At 35.8% G+C, this 14382-nt stretch overlaps 1 pseudogene across 1 annotated transcript in view; it reads right to left on the minus strand.

Annotated features, from left to right (window-relative positions):
* LOC149187645 (dynamin-related protein 3A-like) overlaps positions 1–13959 on the minus strand; it is a 115365-nt pseudogene extending 101406 nt beyond the window's left edge. Inside the window, exons 1-10 of the transcript XR_016255781.1 lie at positions 13420–13959; positions 12611–12893; positions 12427–12455; positions 12191–12292; positions 11828–11896; positions 11650–11708; positions 11400–11513; positions 11194–11242; positions 2508–2617; positions 2239–2331 (exon numbers count right to left, since the gene is read on the minus strand). The product of XR_016255781.1 is annotated as a dynamin-related protein 3A-like (transcript). The remainder of the gene's footprint in view (positions 1–2238; positions 2332–2507; positions 2618–11193; positions 11243–11399; positions 11514–11649; positions 11709–11827; positions 11897–12190; positions 12293–12426; positions 12456–12610; positions 12894–13419) is intronic.
* Between the last annotated feature and the right edge of the window lie 423 nt (positions 13960–14382).

Genomic DNA, 14382 nt, shown 5'->3' on the forward strand with positions numbered 1-14382 from the left:
GTTTCCAATGCCAGGACCCGCCCCCAACCCGCCACAAATCTCGATATAAACAATGAAATCCCCCCATCATCTCATGATATGTGGATATCTAAAAAGAAAGTGCCCATTTATCTCTAACTCTCATAATTGACAAACTTGATATACCATTTCCATTGGAGGTTCATGGTAATCAAACTCAACATGCAATGGATGAGAGCAGACCCTTAATTGATCAAGGAGAATCTTGAGGCATTGTGATCAATGGCACACAATATGGTTAGGACAAACAACAAGGCCACACAACAGTGGTAAAAAATGCTCATGGTGGAAGGCCATCTCAGAGCCAAGAGGCTTGAGTGAGATCAAAGTAATCTAAATAAACTGTCAATATATGTCTTCTTCGATCACCTTACTGATATATCCTTTGAAGGGAGAAGACAGCTAGGGGCATCCAAAGGGTGTTTGAAAGAGGGGAAAGACTTTAGAGATGTCAATGCACTAAAACTGCAAAGAAGCCTCTGAGAGAAACCAATGTTTTTGGCCTACGAGAAGGCAATCTCCAAGACCAAGTGCAAATAGTGGACTTTGAACAGCCAAATCTACAAACCCATAAAATATTCCCAATGCCAACACAAGGGTTACACTTATGTAGTGCTATAATTCTAGGATATCATAATTATGCTTAGCTCTATATATTTCTTAAGGCCTAAAAATGCCTTTTTGTTTGCCACATGCTATAATTTGTTTGCAAGGAAATTTATGTTTTATGGATGACAGTGGTAGCACTCAGTTGGAAGGATATATCACAAAGTCTCATTTGAAAAGTATATTCAAAATCCATCATACAAAGAGAGCAATTATTCAAAACTTTAATCCAAAATAACAACGATGATATACTTACAGTATATGTACATTTTTAATACATCTAGCATACATTAACGAAACAACTCAAGGAAGGAAGCAAAGCAAAAGAAAGGCTTATCATTTTATGAACTCTAAATAGTGTGGTGATACATAGAAAGGCTACTTCATTCACGAAAATAGGCATAGCCATGGACTTAGTAACCACGTTCAGTGATTTGTTTGGGAAAAAAAATTGAAAGTCGATAAATCTCAAGGACAAACAAAGTTAACTGCAAAGCAAATTGGCCATGAAAATTTTTTTATAAAATTTAAAACAAAACAAAACAAAAACATTGAGCTTTGGTTTTTCTTTAAATAATAATGATAATAATTAACCTACACAAAAACAAAAACAAAAGGATGTGCACACAAACACATTGTTTTTGAACAATATATGATGTTCTATCACATTTTCAGTCTTTACATTTATGTTGACTTATTTTTGGATCAAATTCAAAGTTATAAAAAGTATTTGTATCTGTTTCTGTTTCAATGTATTTAGTTGTAACAAAATTCATTTTCTGTTTCAATATATTAAAGTTATAACAAAACTCACAGGTACAAGAAAATATGATAATATTCCACATAAGTTCAACAAAGAGAACAATAGCATGAACCAGGTAACTTAGAATATATATGGATAAGCATTGAACAAGGACCTATGCATAGATGGTCCACCAAAGTTTTATTAATAAGGTTAACCTTATCCTAACCACCAACTTATACACCCCAACTATTGTAGCTCTGTGAAAGAGTATTTAAAGAGCTCGCAGCAATTTAATGAGAGACATCTAGAGCTTAAGATGCAACAGCAAAATGGATATAGCCCTTCCAATATGTGCATTTGATAATGGTTGTTCCTCAACATATGCTGTGACTGAAGAACAGGTTATACAAATGGAGCTGAATATGTAGGTTCCAGTCAATATCGTCTGACACAAGACTGCCCTTGAAGTCAGCATTAAAGCTTGTGCAAAACATTTTACACAATGCAAGTCCATTGTCCTCGCCAGATAAACAACAGAGTTACAAAAATGTCAATGAAGACACAGAACAATATGCATTGATATTACCAGTCCAACAAGTTCTGTTAATCACCACCAACATGTAGCCCACACCCCATCTTGTTCAAAAAATGGTATGACTTCTTTCATAACCAAAAAGCCACATGCTTATCCACAAGCATGCAAGTGACGTAAAATCAGCAAAAAGTAAACTTAATCTCCATATCAAAGTTTCATTTTTCTAAATTAGTATCTTCATCTCCATAGCAAAGTTTCATTTTTCCAAATCAGTATATTCTTGGAACTTTGAAACAGAAACACTACCAAATCCTAACTAAAGGTTGCTTCTCACCTCAGGTACAAAGAGTGCGCTTCTTAATCCAATAGCATTTTGAATAGATGTTTGAATATCTTTATCAGTCAGATCATCACAGGGGTCCACATCCTGTCACAATGTGACAAATATGTTAAATGTTATTCTGTTAATTTGTTAATCAAGCCTTGTGGAAACAAAAACTACGACAGAATCATAAAAAACATAACATAGATCAATGCCCACAGTTGACAAAAACAAGTCTATGAAACTTGAAAAATAAATCATGTCCGAGGTAGATGACATACATCTAATCTCTTCACAAAAAGAGACTGAAAAATGTAGTGGATACGTGCTCCTCCAGCCAACTCAGATGTTAAGATCTCTTCATTTTTCCCCTCAATTCCAGATTTAAATGCTACCAAATGCAAAGAAAGTTAAGTAAAAATGTGTAAACAATGTGCTCTGTATCATCCTCAGAATTTTAAGAGTAAACCCACTGTTGTTCAGCTAAACAAATAGGGAATATTTGCAAAAGTGCCTTAACAAAATGCAAATATAATTAATTAAACAAATGCTTCAATAAGCTAACTTTATTAATGCAGACCAAATGATAGATAAATGGAACTAGAAAATGCAATCAACGATATCAATATAATCGTAAACCCACGGTTGTTCAGCTAAACAAATAGGAAATATTTTCAAAGTGCCTTAACAAATTGCAAATACAATTAATTAAACATGTGCTTCAATACGATAACTTTATTAATGTAGACCAAATGACAGGTAAATGGAACTAGAAAATGCAATCAATGATATCAATCTATAGGGGTGCCCCAAGCTACCCACAAAGTATAAAGCAAAATACAAGAAGATCAAACAAGAAAACATGGACTAAATATTAAATCAAAGAAAACAAAAGAGGAGAGAATGCATGAGATAGGATGAAGAGGTACAAGGCAAGGAGAAGTTTGTACCATGGAATCAAGCAATGAGAAGGATCCAATGCAATGTTTAATGATTGTTTGGGAAGTACCCAAGGTTGAGAGGACCTGGCTAGACAATCTTAGGAGGCATCCAGGTACCCTGACTAGATTTCTCCTAGCACTCAAGGCTGACAAAAAGAAGCCTGTGTTGTGGCTCTATCCTAGGCTGGGCAGTTGATCAAATCCATGCGAAGAAAAACTATGTCTAGCTGCTATGAGAAGAACCTGACCAATTCTGGAGTGAGATGTCATACATTGTCTCAGTAGCATGGTGATTGTTGTGCTTCCCATCAGAGGACTTCTTTCATAATCAAAAAGGAGGCAATCAATATAAGAAGGTGACATCCAAAACAAATGTATCCAGTATATTGTCTTATAGTCAATGCCTACCACATGTAAAAAGCCAGACTCCCCTTGTCAAGACATCAAATGAAGGTGGATAGGGATCTCCCTGAATTGTGGAAAAGGTTGTGGCATTTCCCTTGATCTCCTTGTAGATGGACCATCTAAAACAAAATGTTCCTCAAACTTTCACTTCCCGAAAATGGCACGACTAAATTGCCCATGTTAGATTTTAGGGCGATTTGAAAGTATTTGCACCATGTCTGGGAGTGCTTTATGAAGAAAATGCATAGTTGATATATCCTACTCAATGGATGTCTGACCTCGATTGACTACAGGCTCAGTGTTCATCCCTTGGGTGTCAAAGATCGATTGGCAATTTGATGGATGCCCTTCATAGAGGCCTCATGGAGGCACCACTTGTTTGAAGAGGATCCTACAAGATATCTGGAGCATTATACATCATGGAGGAGGGCTTCACACACTAGTTGGCATGTAGTAGCTCGGTCTCCTATTCAAAGGATTGGGGATGGCTCGAGGACAGCTAGGACTTCAACAATGTCCATGCAAGGAGTAGTTGACCTAGTTGAGTACATTGCTTTGGAGGATATATGGAGTTCATGTAGGCTCATGATAGAGTGGTGGACTTGCCTTGCATCAGTTTGATACCGAACCAGCCTTTTTTAACCGAACCAACCGGTACAATACAGAACTAATTGATTCCATACAATGTGACTAAGGAAAATCAGAACAAAAATTTTAAAAATAATGATAATGATAATAATTTATGAGTGGGGCAGCCTAATATCCAACCCTAGGGCCCTACTAATGCTATGCAAATAATGGTAATGTTAAATTCTTAAACATTCTCATTTGTCTTTCATTTTCATCTTTTCATTTAAGTTTTTAATATTACTACTAATTGTTTAGAATGTTTGAGAGTGGTTCCAACCTCATCGGATTTCATATGGAGAATGTGTTGGAAATTTTGGTATCCATGATCGGTATTTTCATCAAAAAGAAAAAGAAAAATTATATTTGAATTTAATAACTCAACAAGTGCTCAAGTCAGCCTACCCAAGAGACATGTCTTTTTTTGCATGGACGACTAACTATAAATAGAGCCTTTCGCTCACCTCCAAAACTCAACCTCTAATCACTCAATATAGCTCTGCAAAACCATGTGGACCTAAGGCAATATGCTTTTGTGGAACCATGCGGACCTGAGGCAAGATATTTTTGTGGAACCATGTGCTGTCTGAGGCATCTATTTCATCTATGTTATGCGAGCTTTATGTGGCATTGTTCATCTATGTTATGCAAGCTTTCTGTGGCATTGTTCATCTATGTTATGTGAGCTTTTTGTGGCACTATTCATCTATGTTATGCGACCTTTCTGTGGCACTGTTCTTCTATGGTATGCGAGCTTCTTTGTGGCACTATTCATCTATGTTATACGACCTTTCTGTGGCACTGTTCTTCTATGGTATGAGAGCTTCTCTATGGCACTATTCTCTATGGTATGTGAGCTTCTTTGTGGCACTATTCATCTATGTTATGCGACCTTTCTATGGCACTGTTCTTCTATGGTATGCGAGCTTCTCTGTGGCACTATTCTCTATGGTATGTGAGTATCTTTGTGGCTCCTTATCTCTATTGTAAAGCAAAGTGTTGTGCCTCTATGATTGAAGCAGAGGGCAAAATTTTGTCCATATGATATGTTTTTTTGACTGATGTACAATTGATGAATTGAACTCTCTCTCATAAGGAAATATTGTTGGGTTTTCCCCTCGTGGGTATTGCCCTGGCCATTGGCCTAAATTTTGGTGTCCCTTGTCTCATTGTTTACTATGATCTCTATTGCTCTATTGTAGAAGTGAATGGTTGGAATTTTTCGTGTATAACCATTTGATGATTGAAATGCTCTAAAGAACTAATATTGCATCATTGGAAGTAGATATCAGTTTGAAAAATTGCTCGTCTTGATTGAACTAGAAAATCAACAAAATGTACAATTTAGATCCCACTCAAAATGCAACAGACTTAACAATTTTTAGGATTTTAGGATTGGGGGGATTGCAACATTTCCATTGGATTCTATCATGTATGAGGGGATTGGAACTAGCATTTGATCTAGAGCACAGAGCCCTATATGTGCCTGAATGTTGGTGGCATCGATTGTTGAATTCCTTTGTCATGACTGTAGTAAAAATGTACCCATCACTCAAACAAAATCTAGATTTGACATGTTAAGCTTTTGCTATCTTATTTTAATGCTTAGAGGGTGATACTGATGACAAGGATTCCAATATAGGCAATGATTTTAATGATATGTAGGTATTTGTTGTAGCGTGATTTTTTTGGACTCTAGAGGCCATCTAGAGTCTCCTTGTTGATATATTTTTGGTTCAAAGATGGATTGCACTCTATGCTATTTTGGTTATATGTGCCCTTGCTATATATATGAGAAACTCTACGTTCACATGCATATGGATACACATTAATATATATGTTTTTTTAAAATCTATATATTTATGTATTTGTTGTTCGATTGGTTTTTTCCCGATTTTTTTCTAGTTTTGACCGAGTTCCCAGTTTTGGGGTCAACCATTTCGATGATCGGTCTGGTTCTAATAACAATGACCCATTTCATCCATTTTTCATTTAGAAAATCGAAGCAACATGCACCAATGAGAGCACATCCTTTTGTGACTTTGGTGCAGCTACATTCTGTCATTAATTTTTTTTGTTTGTCATTTATGAACAATGGCATTCTTCCAAAATCACACCATCAAAATTATGGCTCAATTGTGAAGGGTGTCTGTCTATCCTAATGTCAGTCACTTTTGATAAAGGTGATCCTCCTTAGGGGTCACCTTCCACATCATTACCAACAATTCCAAATCTTGGACTAGATATAGATGAGGGAGGAGAGTACAATGGCAATCATTGTGATGATAAGCTTGATTATGAAACTCTCATTTAGTACACGAGCCATAAGAATCTTTTACTTCACTATTTTATATTTGCCATTGGCGTTCCCATCTGTCATCTTATATATGTAATACATTTTGACAACATTAAATGAGAAATATATAGTTTATGATTACTTCTAAATCTATATGTATATTGACGATATGACTCAATCATCTATAATGTATTCTTAACACTTGTGTGGTTTTGATGATCATTAAGGTAGTTTTATTTTCTAACATTCAAAAAGTTATCTTAATATTTCACTTGTGTACTTTGATCATAAATATAATATTATTTTTTAACTATTCAAAAAAATTGCATCTTAATATTTCATTTGTGTACTTTTAGTCTCTCTCTCTCTCTCCTCTCTCTCTCCTCTCTCTCTCCCACACACACACTTTACATGTCCATTATTCCTATGCTAAGCACTATATGTCACGTTTCAAGTACTTGAATCCTTGTGTCCATGTGTCTTAGTGTCATGTGACTTGGGTAAATAAAAATATCTTACTACACCTCTGCTCCTATTTAGTGGAGAGAATTCTTTTGGGTGAAGTGAATACTTCAACTAGGACAAAGCAAACATTAAGTCATGATTTAACCAAGGGCAAGCTTTGTCAAGTGTGTTGGATTTGGAGGACTTGAGGCTTCAAAGATGCCCAACTGATGGCATACGCCACATTATGACTTATGGGAGATATCTCTCCAACTAGGGGAATCCTATGATCTTCTCATCATTAATGAATTGTCTTATTTTCCACATAGTGAGGAATAGTAAAGTCGATTATGCTTGCGATTCATTATATTTTGATCTTCCACATGTTGTTGATTTGTCCTCACCTATGGAGCTTCCATATGTTTTAATTGCTTCCCATCACAATTTTAGGCTCCTAAGCTCACTAAACCCTTTAAGTAGATAGATTACTATGCATCACTAGTATATGGTCCGTGTTGTAGTGTGAACATAATTATATAAGAAGGCTTACTAGAAGGTTCTGCCTACTAGAAATTTCCTTCTCTAGAATGTTCTTAGGAGATAGAAAGTACTATATAAAGATGTCGAAGCATTGTAAAAGGTTCCTGAGAAATTATTTGTAATCTAATCTCTACTCTTTTAGAGGATACCCACTTAAAGAGGCAATTGTATTGCTTCTATATCAATAAAAGTATAATATTTTGGTTCATATTGTCCATTGTCTTTACTATTCTATTTCTTTTTGCAAAAAATCTAAGTAATACTTGTAACTTCGACTCTAAATATTTCTATGTGGTACATCACAAGTGGTATTAGAGGACTTTCCAAGTGCATTTTTAGCGTAATTTTATCATTGTGTCTAATTTGATTCAACATCAAGTCACTTTGTTGAATCTGGGTGAATGGCCCCCTCAAGATCAACTGCATCCAAAAGCTATCTATGTTAAGTTTATGAACCCAGTAACCTGGCAATTTATTTCCTAGCAAATATATCATAGATCTACTAAATAAAAGCACGATTGGAATCTTAACAAAGTTATATAGTGGAAGCAAATAAACAACCAATCTCAATCACACATTACACACAAAAGTTTCTACCCAATCAAATCAATTCTTCATTAAATCTTCAAAACCTACACATGCTCTCTCACAGGGATAATGGCCTAGTGAAGAAATTACAAATAAAATAGTAAACCTGGAAATATCCAACTGATCAAGGCCTAGATTTGCCCTTCGATCTTCCTCAACCGATCTGGATCTATCTCACTTGATGCTCCTTGCACTCTTTCTCAAAATTGGCGCACTTGAATGGAAGTCTTTCTCCACTTAATCACTCTAATGTTCTTCTCTCAATGTATTGTGCTCACTAAATGTGTTATGATCGAATCTACAACCCTAATCTCCAAAGTGATTGACAATTAAGATTAGTTTTCAACATCACTTGAGATCGATTGAGATTCATCCAATTCACTAATACAAATAACCTTTGCATTTCATTAGATTAACTCACTTTAGCTTATAGAATTCAACTACTTTAATCAGTAAAACAACTACTAAGGTTAAGGGTCCATTAGGTGACTTCCACGTGCCTAAACACTTAGACCTATGCAGAAGCACCTACCTGAGCTACAAACATCAACACTCCCTCTTAGAATGGAAGGTACTTCCTAAAGAGCCACCTAGCACTGGTTGTCCCTCCAATCCTAACACACATGAATGTGCTCCTAAGAGCCTCCACATGCCCCTGACCATCCCTTATTGTCTGAGAAGGTTTGGCAATCAACCTGTATAAGTTTCTCTCTCTAACCCCGATGGCCACTACTATGTCTAGGCTAGATTCCTCTACATGAATGAGCATCTATCTATTCCTAAACATGACTACATATCCTCTATCCTCCATGACTAATACTAAGACCAAGTTCTTCAAATAGTACATCCTTGGCTTCGAACATCCCTCCTGACTCTAGTTGGAACTTAATGGTTCCAACCAATGTTATCAAAACCGAACCGGTAGACCCCCCTAGATCAGGAACCAATCAAAACTAAACCGAAACCAGTAAAAAAATTGGTCAAACAAAAACACATAAAATATTCAAATTTTAAAGAAAACCACATACATTCACATGCATCCATAGGAATCCAAACCATTTATACACAAATAAGCAAAGTTGCAAAAGTTCTCATTTATAGAGCATGTAATGGTGCACATAACCAAAATAACGCCAAGTGCAATCCATCTTTGAACCAAAAATACATCAAAAAAACAAGACCTAGATGGTCTCTAGCATCCAAAAGAAATCATGCTACAACAAATACCTACATATCATCAAAATATTTGCCTATATCAGGATCTTCATCATCAATATCACCCTCTAAGTATTAAAATAATATAAAAATGCTTAGCATGTCAATTCAAGATTTTGTTTGAGTGATAGGTACATTTTTAGTAGGATCATGATAGAGGAGTTCAACAATCAATGCCACTAACATCAAGGTACATAGAGGAATTGGTGCTCTTGATTAAATGCCAGTTCGATACCTTCATACATAACAAAATCCAATGGAAACATTGCAATCGCCCAAATCCTAAAATTCTGAAAAACTGTTAAGTCTGTTGGATTTTGAGTGAGATCTAAAATTCTACTTTCTCCATATGAAATCCAATGAGGTTAAAACTACTATCAAACATCCCGAGTCATTTCATGGTAATTTTAAAATTTTAAGTAAAAGTGATGAAAACGGTTGGTTCGGTGGGTAGTACCAAACCGGCCAAAAACGGTTCAAGTCACTGGTCAGATCAGTCGGTTCAAACCGGTTCGGTCTGGTCTTGATAACACTAGTTCCAACCACCTTCATTGCATACTTGGCATCATTACCAAGCTCCACACGTAAATCAGCAATATCATGATATATTGCCAGATTATCAAGGCAGTAATAAATTAATAATATTACCTTAACATATCACAATATATTCTAAAACAATATTTTGCCAATATTTTCCAATATTTATTGAAATCTTCCGAAATTCTGTAGATATTTTCTGATATTCTCCAATGAATTTTATTTTTTTAAGTTTTCCAATATTTTCCCTAAATTGCCAAATTTCACAGCCATAGAGTAATGATGAAGTTACCAAGGTATGGGGAAGCTGAATCTTTATCAGAATATCCTAGAACTAAAGCTGGAAGCATCATCTCTGTAATACTGCAAGGTGGCATAACCTTTACCCAATCTTGTCTCAGTAGCTTGGACTAACGTAAAGAAAGAACTGGAAAAACAACGCTGAAAAGTGAAATGCCTACATCCAAAGACTGACTCGTTTTGGAAAAAGGGATCAGCCACCTTCTTACACTTGCACGTAAAAATATCAAAAGTGCAGTTAACAAATGGGATGGACCGTATAACAAACAAACAAGCCCCAAGGTATTCCCCCATGGTTAAGTTCCACCATCATAAGAGTCATGGGTTAGTATTTTGAATTTTCATACACCAAGTAGCCTTATCTACCTATGTAAATAATGAATATGTTTATTAGTTGGCCTTTCATTCAAGTTCCAAAAACACAAAAACAAGAGTAAAAATTTCTTTCACGTGAGTAAACAGAAACCACCAAAAATTTGGTCTGGGCAGTTATTTCCAAGTGAAAATGCCTTCTATAAAATGGATTCAACCACCTGCATAACTTTACATATATAAATATTAAAGGTGTACTAAAATAAATGTGAGGGATCGCATTACAAACAAATAAGCCCTGAGGTTTTTGCTCATGGTTCTCCACCATCATAGGCATCATGGGTTAATATTTTGAATTTTAGTACACGTAGTACCTTCCTCTTGGGCTATCCATATAAATTAATAGGTATATTTGTGAGCTGATCATTTATTCAAGTTCCGAAAACACAAATGCAAGGATAAAAAAATCTTTCACAAGTAAAAACAAGCAACCAAAAATTTGACGAGTCACTTCTGTGTGAAAACACCTTTTATAAATAAGACTAATACTTGCTCGAGTACCTTTTCAACAAGGCTCCTTAACAGAAAGAGTTAATGATTCAAACAAGAATTTATATATCATCTCAACTTGAAGTAGAAATTAGCTCACAACAATAATTGCCGGAGGAGAAAATATGGACAAAACTTCATAAACAATCTGAAAACAACTTCATAAAACAAACTAAACTTACTCCTACAGTCAGATGGAATAGCAGAGTATACCATCTGAGAATTTTTTTAGTATGTTGAGTAACAAAGCTCCCCGCCGAGTCTGTGAACCAAGCAGTAGAAAGTTGTCAGTATACAATAGCAAAAACAATTTCTTGTCAATTGTCAACACCAAATAAGAGATATAGGCAACCAGTGTCTAATAGCATGAGCTCCATACATTCCTGATATAAACAGGGATGAATACATGAGGCACATACTTCAGTTTCTGTAATCTCTCCATACGAAGAAAGCTCCTTTTTGACACTGGTCATTTGAGCATATATTTGGGCTTTCAGATATGGTAGCAACTGTCTGATGTGCTTTTCTAAAACCTGAATACAAAACCAATTCTCACAAAGGTCTATCAAGGATGATCCAATCAGAATCCCATAAAGGTCTTTCACAAGACCAAACTATAATAAATTGAATGTAATGTATTCTCAAATTTAGCACCGAGGCATTGATTACCTGATTCAATTTCTTTGCTAATTGGGGATACCACAGTGTTCAGATAGACTGTGGTATACCTAACACAAAAAGAAAAATGCAGAAGCTCTTAGCACAAACAGAACATAAATGAATGCATTTAAGGGTCAACAGCTAGCAATGATGCGTGTATCTGTTATGGAGATGGCATGAAACTTACCTGACAACTGTGAAAATATTTCTCCTCTGACGCAAGTGCATCTCTTATGCTTTTGTTTGCAATAATGTCCTATTTTCAAAAAGACCATTCATATGTCAATATCCCACAGTTCTGAGAACTATCATATGGTTGCTTTGAAACTCAACTCAAAAATAAACTAGAAACATGAATAAACAATAGCTTAATATTTGGCACAAAACATGACCATAGATTGGGCTTGAGTACAATTTAACACGGCAATTCCTAGCCATGAATTCATGATATTCAGATGTTATAGCTACTAGATATGAGAATATTTAATATGGGATCTAGACTAAGACATGCAATGTTGCAAGCATGCAGATGAATCGAACACATTATTACCTCTTGACTTCGATTAACAACCCCAATGTAGCCAAGCCGAAGTGGGATCACATTTCCAAGAAGTAAATTAGAAGCATCAGTTCCTCTGTCCATAATATCCAGCTGCAATATTGATAGTATCCCAACATTTATCCATTAGTTTTCCAATTGTCTGACTAAGAAACTCAAGCCATTGTGAAATTTCTCATCAAATATTATGGAATTTTCTTATAAAATGTGTTTCTCGTGAACATTACCTTTGTAATCACACCTATTGTACGAGATCCTGTTGCAAGAGTTCCAATCGCCGTATGAAGGCATCCCAACGAACCAAAAACATAATAAGACATATTTTACTAAAATGCAAAGCATTCAGAGTGAAATTACAAAACAAAATCGTATTATTACCTGTATTTTCCGAACTTTTGGAATTACGCTTACCATCAATGTCAGCTATTCTGGCAATTTGAAGGGCGTCTGAATTGGCCAAATCGGAGTTAGCCGGAGAGACTGCCAGGATAATACAAGAAGGATTCGTAATGTATGACATAACCATTGTTCTAATGCGAGCCTCAATGTCTGCCGGTTGATCACCAACTGGAACCTTTGTTATACCAGGCAAGTCCACCAGAGTAATGTTCAGGACATATGGAGAAAATATTTTCAATCGAATAGGCTTATCCGAGATGCCCATGTTGGCTCCAACTTCCCTCTCTGTTTCAGCCTGCACTACTTTAGCACCAGAAGATCTTACAAATGTTCATAATGTGAGGAGTCGAAGGGCATGTATCTTTATTAACATCTATTGAACGATACATGTAACCACAAGATCAAAAGGAATTGGTTATCTTACATCATAAAATCAATTTGAAGAATCAATTGTAACATTTTGGAAAGAAACAGGCCACCAAGAGTTTAGAATTAAATTACACTATACCCACAGTTAATTTTTCATCTAACTGCTTCGAATTAAATTATGAGACCACTGGCTCTGAAAACATTAGAGTACGTTTATCAATTTTCAAGATACGAATGTCCTTTATAGGCCATTTCACAAAAGAAGGGAAGGCTTTTGAGCATTTTACATCCTGTGATCCAATTTGAAGACTTCCACAGATCATTTCAAATAAAAAGATATGGAAGAAATTGTCATAGTTGAAGACCAAAACACCCTTGTCCCTGTCACAATGTTTACCACCGCTTTTTGGAACTTAATCTGCCATTTCACATCGTTTAAAACGAAAAATTACCTGAATTTCACCCTCAATGGCCGAAAAGTCGGTGAATGTCCGACCGGGAAGATGCAAGAACTCTCCCCACTCGACATATTCCCACTCCTCGGCCGGCTGAGGGACTTGAACAAGCTGTAGAACAAGAGGCCGGCGAGTGCAGATATTCGATCCCCGGGGAAGAAAATCCCGGCCAACCAGAGCTTCGAGGACGCTGGACTTCCCGCTACTTTGACTTCCGACCACAGCGACCTGCGGGAGATCGATCGTGGAACCGCTGCCCAATTGCGCAAATATGTCCTGCAGCTTGTTTATCACAGGGATTAACGACTGACCGAAACCAGGGCTTGCGTTGCTATCCTCGGCCATAATGCGTCTCGAGTTCGAATCTCGCCGCGTAGATAAGAAGATTCTCAATCGGGGTTTTGCCGATGCGGGAGATCGAAGAGGCCGTGATTTATGAGGATATAACAAGCAGCCCTCGATCAATATTTCATTGGTGTTTTCTGGATTCTGTTCTCTGGAAATTTTTTCTCGGTAGTTACTCGTTTGATACCATTTTCGAATTTACTATTTTAAATTTTTATATTCTCTATTTATCTTAGATTTTTATAATTTTCGATTTATTATTTTAAATCATTTTATTTATATTTTTTATTCTCTATTTATTTGAGATTTTTATATTTTCTATATGTTCATGGTTGGTCTCCTGGAATTATGGAAAATTGTGCATCCACTCATTTTCATGTTTTTTTTGTTTTTTTTTTTTTAAAAGGTGGAAAAATCTATCAAACTCAGTTTGTCAAACCAACAGTGAGGACAGCCATCTCTGACTGCTATCCGCGAATGTCAATTGACACATCACTGTTATCCACTCATTTTCATTACACAATCATATTTATCTACATAATCCTATATATTTATTTTTTAAAATTAATTAAGATAATTTTAATTGGGATATTTATTTTTTAAAATTAATTAAGA

The sequence above is a fragment of the Pinus tabuliformis genome, chromosome 3_1 (assembly GCF_031772625.1).
Source record: "Pinus tabuliformis cultivar Carrire ecotype Pingquan chromosome 3_1, CPIR1, whole genome shotgun sequence".
NCBI lineage: Eukaryota > Viridiplantae > Streptophyta > Pinopsida > Pinales > Pinaceae > Pinus > Pinus tabuliformis.